Source organism: Arachis hypogaea, chromosome 18 (genome assembly GCF_003086295.3).
Source record: "Arachis hypogaea cultivar Tifrunner chromosome 18, arahy.Tifrunner.gnm2.J5K5, whole genome shotgun sequence".
Lineage (NCBI taxonomy): Eukaryota > Viridiplantae > Streptophyta > Magnoliopsida > Fabales > Fabaceae > Arachis > Arachis hypogaea.
Genome location: NC_092053.1, coordinates 104,744,187 through 104,755,881, shown reverse-complemented (window position 1 = coordinate 104,755,881; position 11,695 = coordinate 104,744,187).

Below are 11,695 nucleotides of genomic sequence, written 5' to 3'. Positions count from 1 at the left end.
TTCTTCCTCTTCCTCCAGTTTGTTAAGAGGAATGACTTCAAGTGGATAAAGGAGCTAGTTAGTGCCCCTTGTTGTGAATGCTTCTTTCCAGCAAGCTTTCCCTTGTGATTGGCTTGAGTGAACTTGCTTGTTGGCTCAGGAGTTGGATTGTTCTTCGACCTTCTCTTCTTCATGGATATGGTCCTTTGTTTCTCGGTCACAATCCTCATTTTGGTGCTTGTTTCTACTGCCTTCACATCCTTGATCTCAGAACTTGGTTGTTGTTGGACAGTTGGAGTATCCTGTTCATCAAAAGCTTCCTGAATTTGTGGTTCAATGAACCCTTCCTCTTTGCAACTCTCTGTGTCATTGGAGTGTGATCTCCCTTGATTGACTTTCTCCCTTTCTTGTTCTTCTGATTCCTCCCTTGAGTTTGCCACGGTATCACTAGAAGAATTGTGGGTAGGGATTTGCTTTGATAGATATCCAATTTGTGCTTCTAGCTTTTGAATGGCAGCACCTTGATTTTGTAAGTTGGATATCACTTCTTCCTTAAAGCCTTTCAAATCGGCCACATCTCTGCCCATAGTTGCAAGCATTCCTTCTATCCTGTTTAATTGATCTTGAAATTGTTGGTTCGGATTGGGTTGATGAGGTTGATTATCTTGGTTGTGATATGGTGGTTGGGAGTATGTGTTTTGTGTGGGCTGATAGAGTCTTTGGTTGGAGTGTTGGTAGTGGTATGACTCTTGTGTGTAGTGGAATGAGTCTTGTGGATAATGAAATGAATTGTATGAATTTGAGAAGGAATTTTGTGCTGAGAAATGCTCAAGTGCTGAAGAATTTGGATATGTAAAACTAGGAGGTGAGGTTGGATAATTCAGAGGTGATGGCTCTTGATGAATGGGGTGTGAATAAGTGAAATCTCTTTGGTTTTGATCTTCCCAGCCACAACTTGAGTAGTGATCAAATTCACCAAAACATGGACCATTTTGTGGCTCTGGGAAGTACCCCGTTTCCTGTTCCTGATACTCCCACCCACCATGAGCATAATAACATGAATCATTCTGTGGTGGTGGAGAGTTTCTCATGAATTTTGATTGACCAAAAGATGATGGATACTCCTTTCTTTTTTGCAATGTGCTCAGTCTCAAACAATACTCATCCAAAGATAGTGGAAATTCCATAGTGAGGCAATATCACAAACAGCTAGTGGTTAGTATGCTAACAAGTGAATAAGCAAAGAAAACAAATTAAAATTTGCAGAAATTAGCAGTAATAAACTGAAACAAAAACTATTAACAAAAGAAAAGAAAAATTGCTCAATCTAGTTAACTTCCAATTGGAGAATTGTCAATCGAAAACCAATCCCCGGCAACGGCGCCATAAACTTGATGCGCATAAACTTGTTATGCCACGATTTAGGAAATTGCACGATCGGCAAAATTCCTTCCGGCAAGTGCACCGGTTATCGTCAAGTAAAAACTCACAATAGAGTGAGGTCGAATCCCACAAGGATTGGTTGAGTGAGCAATTCGGATTAGAAGTGTGTTCTAGTTGAGCGGAATCAAGATTTAGATGAGAATTGCGGAATGTAAAATTGGCGGGAAACGTAAATGACAAGAAATTGAAATGGCGGAATCTTAAATTGCATGAATTAAAGAGCAGAAGCTAAATTGCTGAAATTAAAAGGGAATGGGGATGATTGCATGAATTGAGTTGCAGAATGTAAAGAGAAAGTGGAAATCAGAAATGGGGAATTCATTGGGTTATAGGAGATATTGAGATCTCCGAATCAAAACATGTTTATCTCTTCCTCAACCAATGCGTTCATTGAATTTTGCTTGGCAATCTTATATGATTGGATCCCAATCCCTTGGCTCACCAATTCTCTCTAAAAACAAACAAATTCCCAATCCCTTGGTTTAAATGTTCATAAGAAGAGATGATGCTCGATCACTGATTATACCACACAGTTTCATGAACCACAATTTGGTAGGATTACATGTCACAATATCCATCCAAACCCCAATCCAATTCACTGTGAGAAAGCTTCTCTAGCATGAATCCTCCATTCCTTTCCCAAGGTTCCGAAGGATTCCAATTATGGGTAGTTTCTTTCCCAAGACAACTACCCAATGGAATTAGATCGAGAAGCTTTCTAACAAAATTCAAGAGAAAAGATTGAAGAAGAAGATAAACTATTATTGATTCATTGAATTACAATAGAGCTCCCTAACCCAATGAAAGGGGGTTTAGTGAGTCATAGCTCTGAATTCAATTACAAAGATATGAAAACTAGCCAAATGAAAAGGTAAAAGTAAGTCCCCCTCAGGGGCTGGATTCCCCTTCAATCCCCCCTCTTTTCAAATGCAGAAACTAAGGCCTTTAAATAGGCTCCCTAAATTACAAAATGAAAATGAAATTCAAAGCAAATTACAATCAAATGAAAATAAACTATTCTAGATGATTCTTGTGGCCTTGATTTGGTGTTGTTGATGGGACTTGCTTGCTTGAAGGGTAGAGTGACATAATTGATCCAAAAAGGATAATGATCCATTAAACTACACTCAAACGTTGCACCCCCCTTTCTTGAGTCGTCACTTTGTTCTCTTGTCAACCTTGCCAATTTGATGCCAAATATAGACTATTATACCTCGTTGGAAAGCTATGGATGTCAGCTTTCTAACGCAACTGGAAGCACCTCAATTGGATCTCTACAACTCGAGTTATACTCCATGGAAGGTGAAGAGGTCAGCTGGCCTGATTGCATGTTGGTACTATGCTCTTCTATGCACATTACGGGGCTGTTTTCTCCCTCAATTTTTAGTATCCACCATGCATGCCATATATGCTTGGAAAGCTCTAGATGTCTTCTTTCCAATGCAGTTTGAATCACCTCATTTGGAGTTTTGTAGCTCAAGTTATTTATGTTTGAAGAAGGCATGGTCAAGCTGTTCCATATAACACGTTTAAGCTCCAGTTTAAGCTTAAACTGGAGCTTAAACGCTGGCACTCCCTGGAGGCACAAGCTCGAGCACGTTTAAGCTTCAGTTTAAGGTTAAACTGAAGCTTAAACGTGGAAATGGAAGAAGGCAACCCTGGAGTGTGGAATTGTCGAACACGTTTAAGCTTCAGTTTAAGGTTAAACTGGAGCTTAAACGTGGAAATGGCTCCCTGGTGCTTTTCTTACTTCTGGCGTTTAACCTCCAGTTTAAGGTTAAACTGGAGGTTAAACGTGGAAATGCTTCCTGAGTGGAATTCTCATTCTGGCGTTTAACCTCCAGTTTAAGGTTAAACTGGAGGTTAAACTTCAGTTTCAGCATTTCTTAGCCTTCATGATTCTGGCGTTTAAGCTCCAGTTTAAGCTTAAACTGGATCTTAAACTCCACATGTGATATTCAAGCTTCCTTTATTGATTTTGTTGCTTCCTTGCCTAGCCTCTTCTTCCCTGAAATCATCCAAACAATTGCATCAAAGTCTTGCAAAAATTCATGAGAATTCTTCCATTCATAGCTTTCAAGGAATATAACTAAAAACTCATGGAATTTGCATCAAAATCTTCATGTTGAATGATTTAAGACAAGCATGACTATTTGGCCCAAAATGATTACTTAAGGCTCAAGAAAATGCATAAAACAACTAAAAATAAAAGAAAAAGGCTAGTGAAACTAGCCTAAGATGCCTTGGCATCAGCTGCTATAACACAGATGTCTGCCACTATCTCTGAGAGCTCATTATTATCAGGGCTTCTACTTATCCTTGCCTGATAACTTTCCTCATCAAAACGAGGTGATTTCAGGTGAAGAACTCTTGTTATGGCATTTGGGCTGAAGTCCACCTCTTTTCCTCTTACGTAACTTTTGAAGGTTGGGGCCTTGGTTTTATCCTCTCTTACTACATTCGTATAAAATTCTTTGATGAGGTTTCCATTGATCTTCCCCTCTGGACTTGTGAGCAATTGCCACCCCCTCTGTTCGATTTTCTCCAGAATTTGTGGTGACTCATCTGCATTGATTTGGAAGATTAACTCTGGCAATATCTTTCTCGCCCTTATCCGTTCGAATTCACGTTCATGAAAGGCAGTTTTGAATTTCTTCTCATCGAAAGGGACACTCGCCATGGGTTCCTTCCTCTTTTGCCTCTTTGAGCTTGATGATGCCATGAATTGAGTTGCTGTTTTGAGATGGAGGTTGGAGGATACGGAGAGATGAGGAATAGGTTGGCTAGGACAGAGTGTGATGAAAGGGGTTTGAGCAAGCCGAAAGTATGAAGTGTGGAGAGTGAGAATTTGAGTGTGAGGAATGATCATGCACTAAGGTTCACTTATATAGGGAGATCATGAGTGGATGGAAGGTGTGGATTGCAAGGATTGTTGCTTGATGGACGGTTGGGGTTGTGTATGAAGGAAGGACAAGGATCATCACTTAATGAGAGTGATTGGTTCGGTCTTCAAGGGTCTTCTTTCTCCAATGTTGCATGGCAGCGTTTCCCCATGCGTTCCCTCTTGAGACATGTGTGTAGTGCTCTTCATTAAGTGGCGAAATCTCCCCCATTTAATTGTCCAATCAATCCCTTTTTATGCTCCTTTTCTTTTCCTATAAAGACAAACTAAGAGAAGTAAGAAAAGATATTAAAATGACCATATGAACTTTACGGCTAATATTAATAAAAGGGAAGAAAGGATTCAATTGTTTATTTATGAATTCCAACTAACTAACTAACTATTGGTGGGTCCTTATATGCATTTTGGTGGCACCATGGGGTGACACCAAACTTAGTTTGAAGCATTGTGATGAAAAGTTTTGTTCAAAGCTCCCAAGACTAGCATGCATCTTGGTTTGCTTTGAACACCAAACTTGTTCTTCACTATATACTGCATGATAAAGATTTCACCAAGTGTTTGTCAAGTTTGGGTTGAAATTCATAAACATTGATTTATTCATTATTTTAAAAACATATAAAACATGGGTTGCCTCCCATGAAGCGCTTCTTTAGCGTCACTAGCTTGACGTTTTTCCTTCATCAGGGTGGTTGGTAGTGCTTAAAGTCTTCCCCTCTTGCTGTGGACTTATATCCATTGATTGGATCAATGATCTTCACATGTTCCAGGGAAAGAACTCTGTTGATGGTGAAGACCTTGGGTAACTGAGATGGTACAGTAGGGAGATTAGGGGGAATATCTGGGAAGTAAGCTGAGACAACTCTATCCCCTGGAGAGAAGTCTTCTGTAGGGATCTTCTTGTTCCTCCACCTTCTTGGTACCTTCTTCTTTGTTTCTTTTGAGGTTGCCTTCCCCTTGGTGACCTCTTTTTTCCAAGGAGTTGTGATGCTGTCTTCCCCTGCCTCTAGAGGTTTAGGTTCCTCCAACTTTTCCTTGAGCTGTGGCAATTGCTGTTTTCCTTGTTTATCTATTAAGGGGATCTCAGAATGAACTGGCTGTGCTTCAGTGCTTGTTTCCTCCTTCAGTGCCTCATTATCATTTGTGCTTAGTTCCTTGTCCTCTTGATCTGTTTCTTGTGAGAGCTTGAAAATATTGAAGCTGAGTCATTCATCATGGATCCTCAATATTAGCTCCCCTTTCTCTACATCGATAAGTGCTCTGGCCGTAGCTAGGAATGGTCTTCCCAATATGATTGGGTGAGTGTGACTCTCTTCCATGTCCAGAATGACAAAGTCTGTTGGGAGAAAGTATTTTCCAACCTTTAGCAACACATTTTCCACCACTCCTATTGTTTGCTTTTGAGTTTTGTCAGCCAGTCTGATGATTACATCTGTGGGCATTATCTCATTGATCTGCAGCCTCTTCACCAGGGATAGGGGCAGTAAGTTGATGCTGGCCCCCAAATCACATAGTGCTCTATCGAACATAGTTTCACCTATGGCACAACGGATGTGAAAACTCCCTGGGTCTCTTCTTTTTGTAGGCAACTCAGGTTGAATAAGGGCACTACATTCCTTGTTCATCACTATAGTCTGGCCTCCTTTGAGTGAGCTTTTCCTGGGAAGAAGTTCCTTCATATACTTGATGAATGCAGGCATTTGTTGAATTGCCTTGATGAATGGTTGATGACAAGTCATCTTAGCCCATTTTAGCTAGTCTTTTTCTTTTGTTTTCATTAGAATTATGCACTTTCTTGAGCTACAAGCAAGCTAATTGAGTAGATTTTCATGTTTCCCTTGATTGAACCAACCATATATGAATTCATGCCATTTCATGAGGTTTTGTGCTATATTTGTTGCATATTGTGAAAGATTGAATATCTCATGATTTTGAGCATAGCTTTGATGAGTTTGGTTGGTTTATGATAGGTGAAGAAAGCTTGGAGAAAGGTTGAAGCAAAGAGGAATGGCTAGGAGTGAAGAGAGGACAAGGGAATAAGTGAAAATTGAACCGGGTTGCATGAAGTTAGCCCCAATGTTAGCCCCCTAACTTGGAGGCTAACGTTGGGCATGAAAATCACTCCCTGGGCTCCCACGTTTGAGCCAACGTTAGCCCCCTAACTTGGAGGCTAACGTTGGCACATGACATTGCAAAGAGGTGGCCAACGTTAGCTCCAACGTTAGCCCCTAACTTGGAGGCTAACGTTGGAACTTGAGAGTTTCTCCCCTGGGCACCAACGTTTGCGCCAACGTTAGCCCCCTAACTTGGAGGCTAACGTTGGCACTTAAATTTCAAAGGGGGAAGGCCAACGTTTGCGCCAACGTTAGCCCCCTAACTTGGAGGCTAACGTTGGCACCACTAGCATATAAGGAAGGCCAACGTTAGGGTCAAAGTTAGACCCCTAACGTTGGCACCAACGTCCAAACCAGGGAATTTAGCTTGCTGATATGAAAAGTTAGGGTCAAAGTTAGACCCCTAACTTTGGCCCTAACGTTGAAACCAGCTTAGCCAACTTCAAAAACCGGTTCAATTGGTTCACTTCGGTTCTTCTTCAAACTTCAAGAGCAATCAACCAAGGCCTCTTTCAACCCAATTCCACCAAGAACAAAGGCCCAACTCAAGGCTTGAAGATCATTTTGGAAAGTGTATAAATAGGATAGAATTCAAGTTATTAGAAGAGCTTTCCTTTTGGAATTTTCATAATAGTTTTCGGAGAGCTTTTGAACTTGAGTGAACTTTAATTTCTTTGCTTTCATTGCTTTCATTTTCCATTTACTTTTGTCTTGGATCTTGGATTGGAGAATTGAAGAAATTCTGTTTCAATCTCATCTTGGATCTCTCTGTTTATTTACTGCTTAATTGAATTCCATTTCTGGTTCATTGTTCATCATCTCTTTTCTTTGCAATTTACAATTTCCTTGCTATTGTTCTTGTTGGATCTAGGAAGGCATTGAGATCTAGACTTGGTTTTCTAGTCTCTGGGTCCTGAGATCTGAATTTCTCATTTCAATTCTCTGTTTATTGCTTTTTCTGTTAATTTACTTTACTGCTTCAAGATCCGGTTCAATCCCAATTCCTTTCCCTCTTCTGTTTGATGCAATTTAATTTTTCCTTGTTTAAATTCTACAAATCCATTCCCCAATTCCCTTTACATTTCAAGCAATTTATATTCCTTGCACTTTAAGATTCCGCAATTTACATTTCTTGCACTTTAAGTTTCTGCCATTTAATTTCTTGTTCTTTAAGTTTCAGCAATTTATTTCTTGTTCTCTTTACTTCAATGCAATTTACATTCTGCAAGTCACACAATCATCAACCAATCTTGATTCGCTTGACTAAATCAACCACTAAACTAAAATTGCTCAATCCTTCAATCCCTGTGGGATCGACCTCACTCCCGTGAGTTTTTATTACTTGATACGACCCGGTACACTTGCCGGTTGGATTGTGATGTTTAGTGAGAGATTCGTTTCTCACCAAAATATCTCATCAGTTTTTGGCGCCGTTGCCGGGGATTGAATAGATTGACAATGATTAAGTGAGGTGGTGATCTAGATCAAGCACTTTTTCTTTAATTTTTGACTAACTCACTAACTGTTTGAAGTTTTGCCTGAGCTAATAGAAACCTCATTCTAGCAATAGAGTGAAATTTCCTTGGCTCATCCTGCTGGATATGATTTTCATAGTTTGAAAAACAAACGAGAGGAGTGGTTTTCGTTCATTTCTCTCTCAAGTTTGCCAACTGTTTGATACTTTGTGTCAACTGATCCTTCAATCATATCCTGGTCTGAATATGCACTACCTTCACTTGAATTGATTGTGACTGTGCAGATCATGGAAGGGAACTCAACAAATTCGAGCAATCATGAGAATAATACCCCCACCATGGACGATAATGTAACCCATGGTTCGAAGCAACTATCCACAGCCATGAATGATGTTACCCAATGGTTTGAAGCCTTTCCACAAGGAAGCATTATCGGATGGGAAGAACTGATGAATGGACTCCTAGTCAAATTTAACCCATCACAAGGAGTTGTTAAGCAAGAGGCAGAAGTGCATCCCTTGGAGAAAGAAATTGAAAGTGCTCGTGCAGTAATAGCCAAACAAGCAGATGCATCAGCAGACTCTACAACAATTAGATATGATGGCTAAAAAAATCATTGAGTTGAGACATGCTGTAGTACATACATACAACCTGACTCAAAGCTCGTATGGGTTAATCAAGCTGAACAAGCTCTGGGGCCATTAACCGAGAGCAACAAAGCTATGAGCAACTACAAGCTCCAAGCAATCACTCTAGCATGCTCCAGAACAGGCCTCAGAATGATGTGTACAATCCACCTTGGAGAACTCACTCTAATGGGAGGGGGGTTGAGAACCAAACCAAAGACCAAGGAACTTCAACTACAACAACCATTTCCCAAACTTGCAAAAACCATACTGCCCACCCTTCCAACCTCAGATACCTCACAACCAACAACCGTCACAACACTATCATAGGACCACCAATTTGGAGATCTTAATAGAGAAAATGATGGAACACCAAGAAATAACAAACAAAAACCAGGAAGCCTCATTGAAGATCCTGGAGAGTCAGATTGGGCAGCTCTCCAAGCAAATTTCTATTGAGAGATCTTTAAGCTCACTGCCCAGTGACACAATCTCAAATTTGCAACAACATCACCACACCATCTCACAGAATTCTCAAAGGATTTCCAATCTAGAAAGTGGAGTAGAGAGAATGATGACACATCTAAAAAGGATGAACAAACACTATGAGGACCTACTCGGGGGAATTGAGAAGCAAATAGAACAATTAGCCAAAAACCTCACAGAAACAAGTAAGAAGGAAGCAAAGCCTCACTTAGTTGGACAATGGGACAAGGAGAAGAAGGCTCAGAATCTGAAATAAGCAAGCACAGAGGATGTCAAGCTAGTGACATTAAAGAGCGCTTGTTGGGAGGCAACCCAACCTGAGGTAGTTTTCTGTTCATAATTATTTTAATAAAAAGGTTAATTAGTTTATCTACTTTGCAAAGAAGCTAAGTTTGGTGTCACACACCAAAACAATTAAAGGAGAATGCAGGATTCTAAGTTTGGTGTTTCACCAAAATCCCATTATAAAACACATTCTCACTCTCTGCATAATGATGGCTTCAAGCATGATGGATGAACTAGTTAACTATTCTGCAGTTTCCTAGTTTTCAGTTTTGTCATTTTTGAAAAAGAAAAGAGTTTTACACATGGTTAATCCGATGCATTGGCAGGTATAAGTTGGTGTTCCACACCAAAGTAAGTTCAAAAGCCACAAATAAATCATGCAGATTAACCATTGTTTCCAAGTGCTTGGGGAACAAGCAACTTTCAATATCATTGCAGAGGTCCATACAAGCTGTGGAAGGATTAAGCATCATCACAAGAAAAAAGATGATCTAGAGGCAGCAATGATGATGAGAAGAAGAAGCAGTGAACTCAACAGGTTGTATTGTTAAGTATTGTTTTACATCAAATTGCTGTGATTGAAGTTGGATTGTATCCTGATCTGCCTGCTACTGCATAGCAATTATGCTGATAGTCTTTCTTTATAATTCAATAAGCAAGATGTTTGATCATCACAACATTCTCATCTTCAAAATTGTTTGCATCAATTTCCAAGAATGCATCACATGAAGTTTTTGAAAGAAGATTGAGGAATTAAACAATTTTGAGGCAAGCAAAAGATTAGGAGAAGTGGTGGTTCTAGTTGTATGATTATGTATTGAGGTTGCATGCTTGTGAAAACTTGCATGGGAGCTCATAGGCGGGACATGAAGTTCAAAGAAGTATTGTGGGGATTCTCAAAAATCTATTGATCCGAGAAGCAGCAAACAAAACAAAGAAAGAAAAGAAAGTACAAAAACAAAAAGAACATGGTCCAAGGCTCTGAGCATCAAATTACTAGGCAGAAAAGAAAGAAGAACAAAAACTCAAAGAGTTGTTATCCTAGTAAATGCTTGTGGTTGAAGTGTGTCAGGAAAGAGCTTGAGCAAGTAAATCCTTAGGGGTGCTTTAACACTAATACCTTAAAACCAACTGGTTTAGGAGTATTGATTGAAAGCTTATCTAAAGAGCCGCCTTAAGACATGATACTTAGAGTCGAGGCCAAAGCACAGAAACTATAAGCTGCTTCAAGGTGATTACATATAAAGAGATCTCCATGGTACCATTTGGATGAAAATCCTAAGACCTACGACTCCCAATATGTAAGGACTAGTGAGCACTGAAGCCCTTGCATGAGCATATGATTTAGAGTTCACCCCACTGATACTTGGTCACTTCACTCACTGCACTTTACAAGCATTCCTCAATCCATCTTAATTTAAAGAACCTTGGAGCATAATTTATTTCTTGCTTGGGGACAAGCAAGCTTTAAGTTTGGTGTTGTGATGACAAGTCATCTTAGCCCATTTTAGCTAGTCTTTTTTTTGTTTTCATTAGAATTATGCACTTTCTTGAGCTACAAGCAAGCTATTGAGTAGATTTTCATGTTTCCCTTGATTGAACCACCATATATGAATTCATGCCATTTTCATGAGGTTTTGTGCTATATTGTTGATATTGTGAAAGATTGAATATCTCATGATTTTGAGCTAGCTTTGATGAGTTTGGTTGGTTATGATGGTGAAGAAGCTTGGAGAAAGGTTGAAGCAAAGAGGAATGGCTAGGAGTGAAGAGAGGACAAGGGAATAAGTGAAAATTGGAAGCCGGGTTGCATGAAGTTATGCCCCAAAACGTTAGCCCAGCCTAACTTGGAGGCTAACGTTGGGGGCCTTATGAAAAATCACTCCCCTGGGCTCGCCTTCACGTTTGAGGGGGGCCAAACGTCTAGCCCCTCTGGACAACGTTGGCAAGCATTAAAGGAGTTGCAAAGTTAGACATTGCCATAACAGTTTAGGTGGGTCAAAGTTAGACCCCTAACTTTGGCCCTAACGTTGAAACCGAGCTTAGCCAACTTCAAAAACCGGTTCAATTGGTTCACTTCGGTTCTTCTTCATTCAAGAGCAATCAACCAAGGCCTCTTTCAACCCAATTCCACCAAGAACAAAGGCCCAACTCAAGGCTTGAAGATCATTTTGGAAAGTGTATAATAGGATAGAATTCAAGTTATTAGAAGAGCTTTCCTTTTGGAATTTTCATAATAGTTTTTGGAGAGCTTTTGAACTTGAGTGAACTTTAATTTTCTTTGCTTTCATTGCTTTCATTTTTCCATTTACTTTTGTCTTGGATCTTGGATTGGAGAATTGAAGAAATTCTGTTTCAATCTCAATCTTGGATCTCTCTGTTTATTTA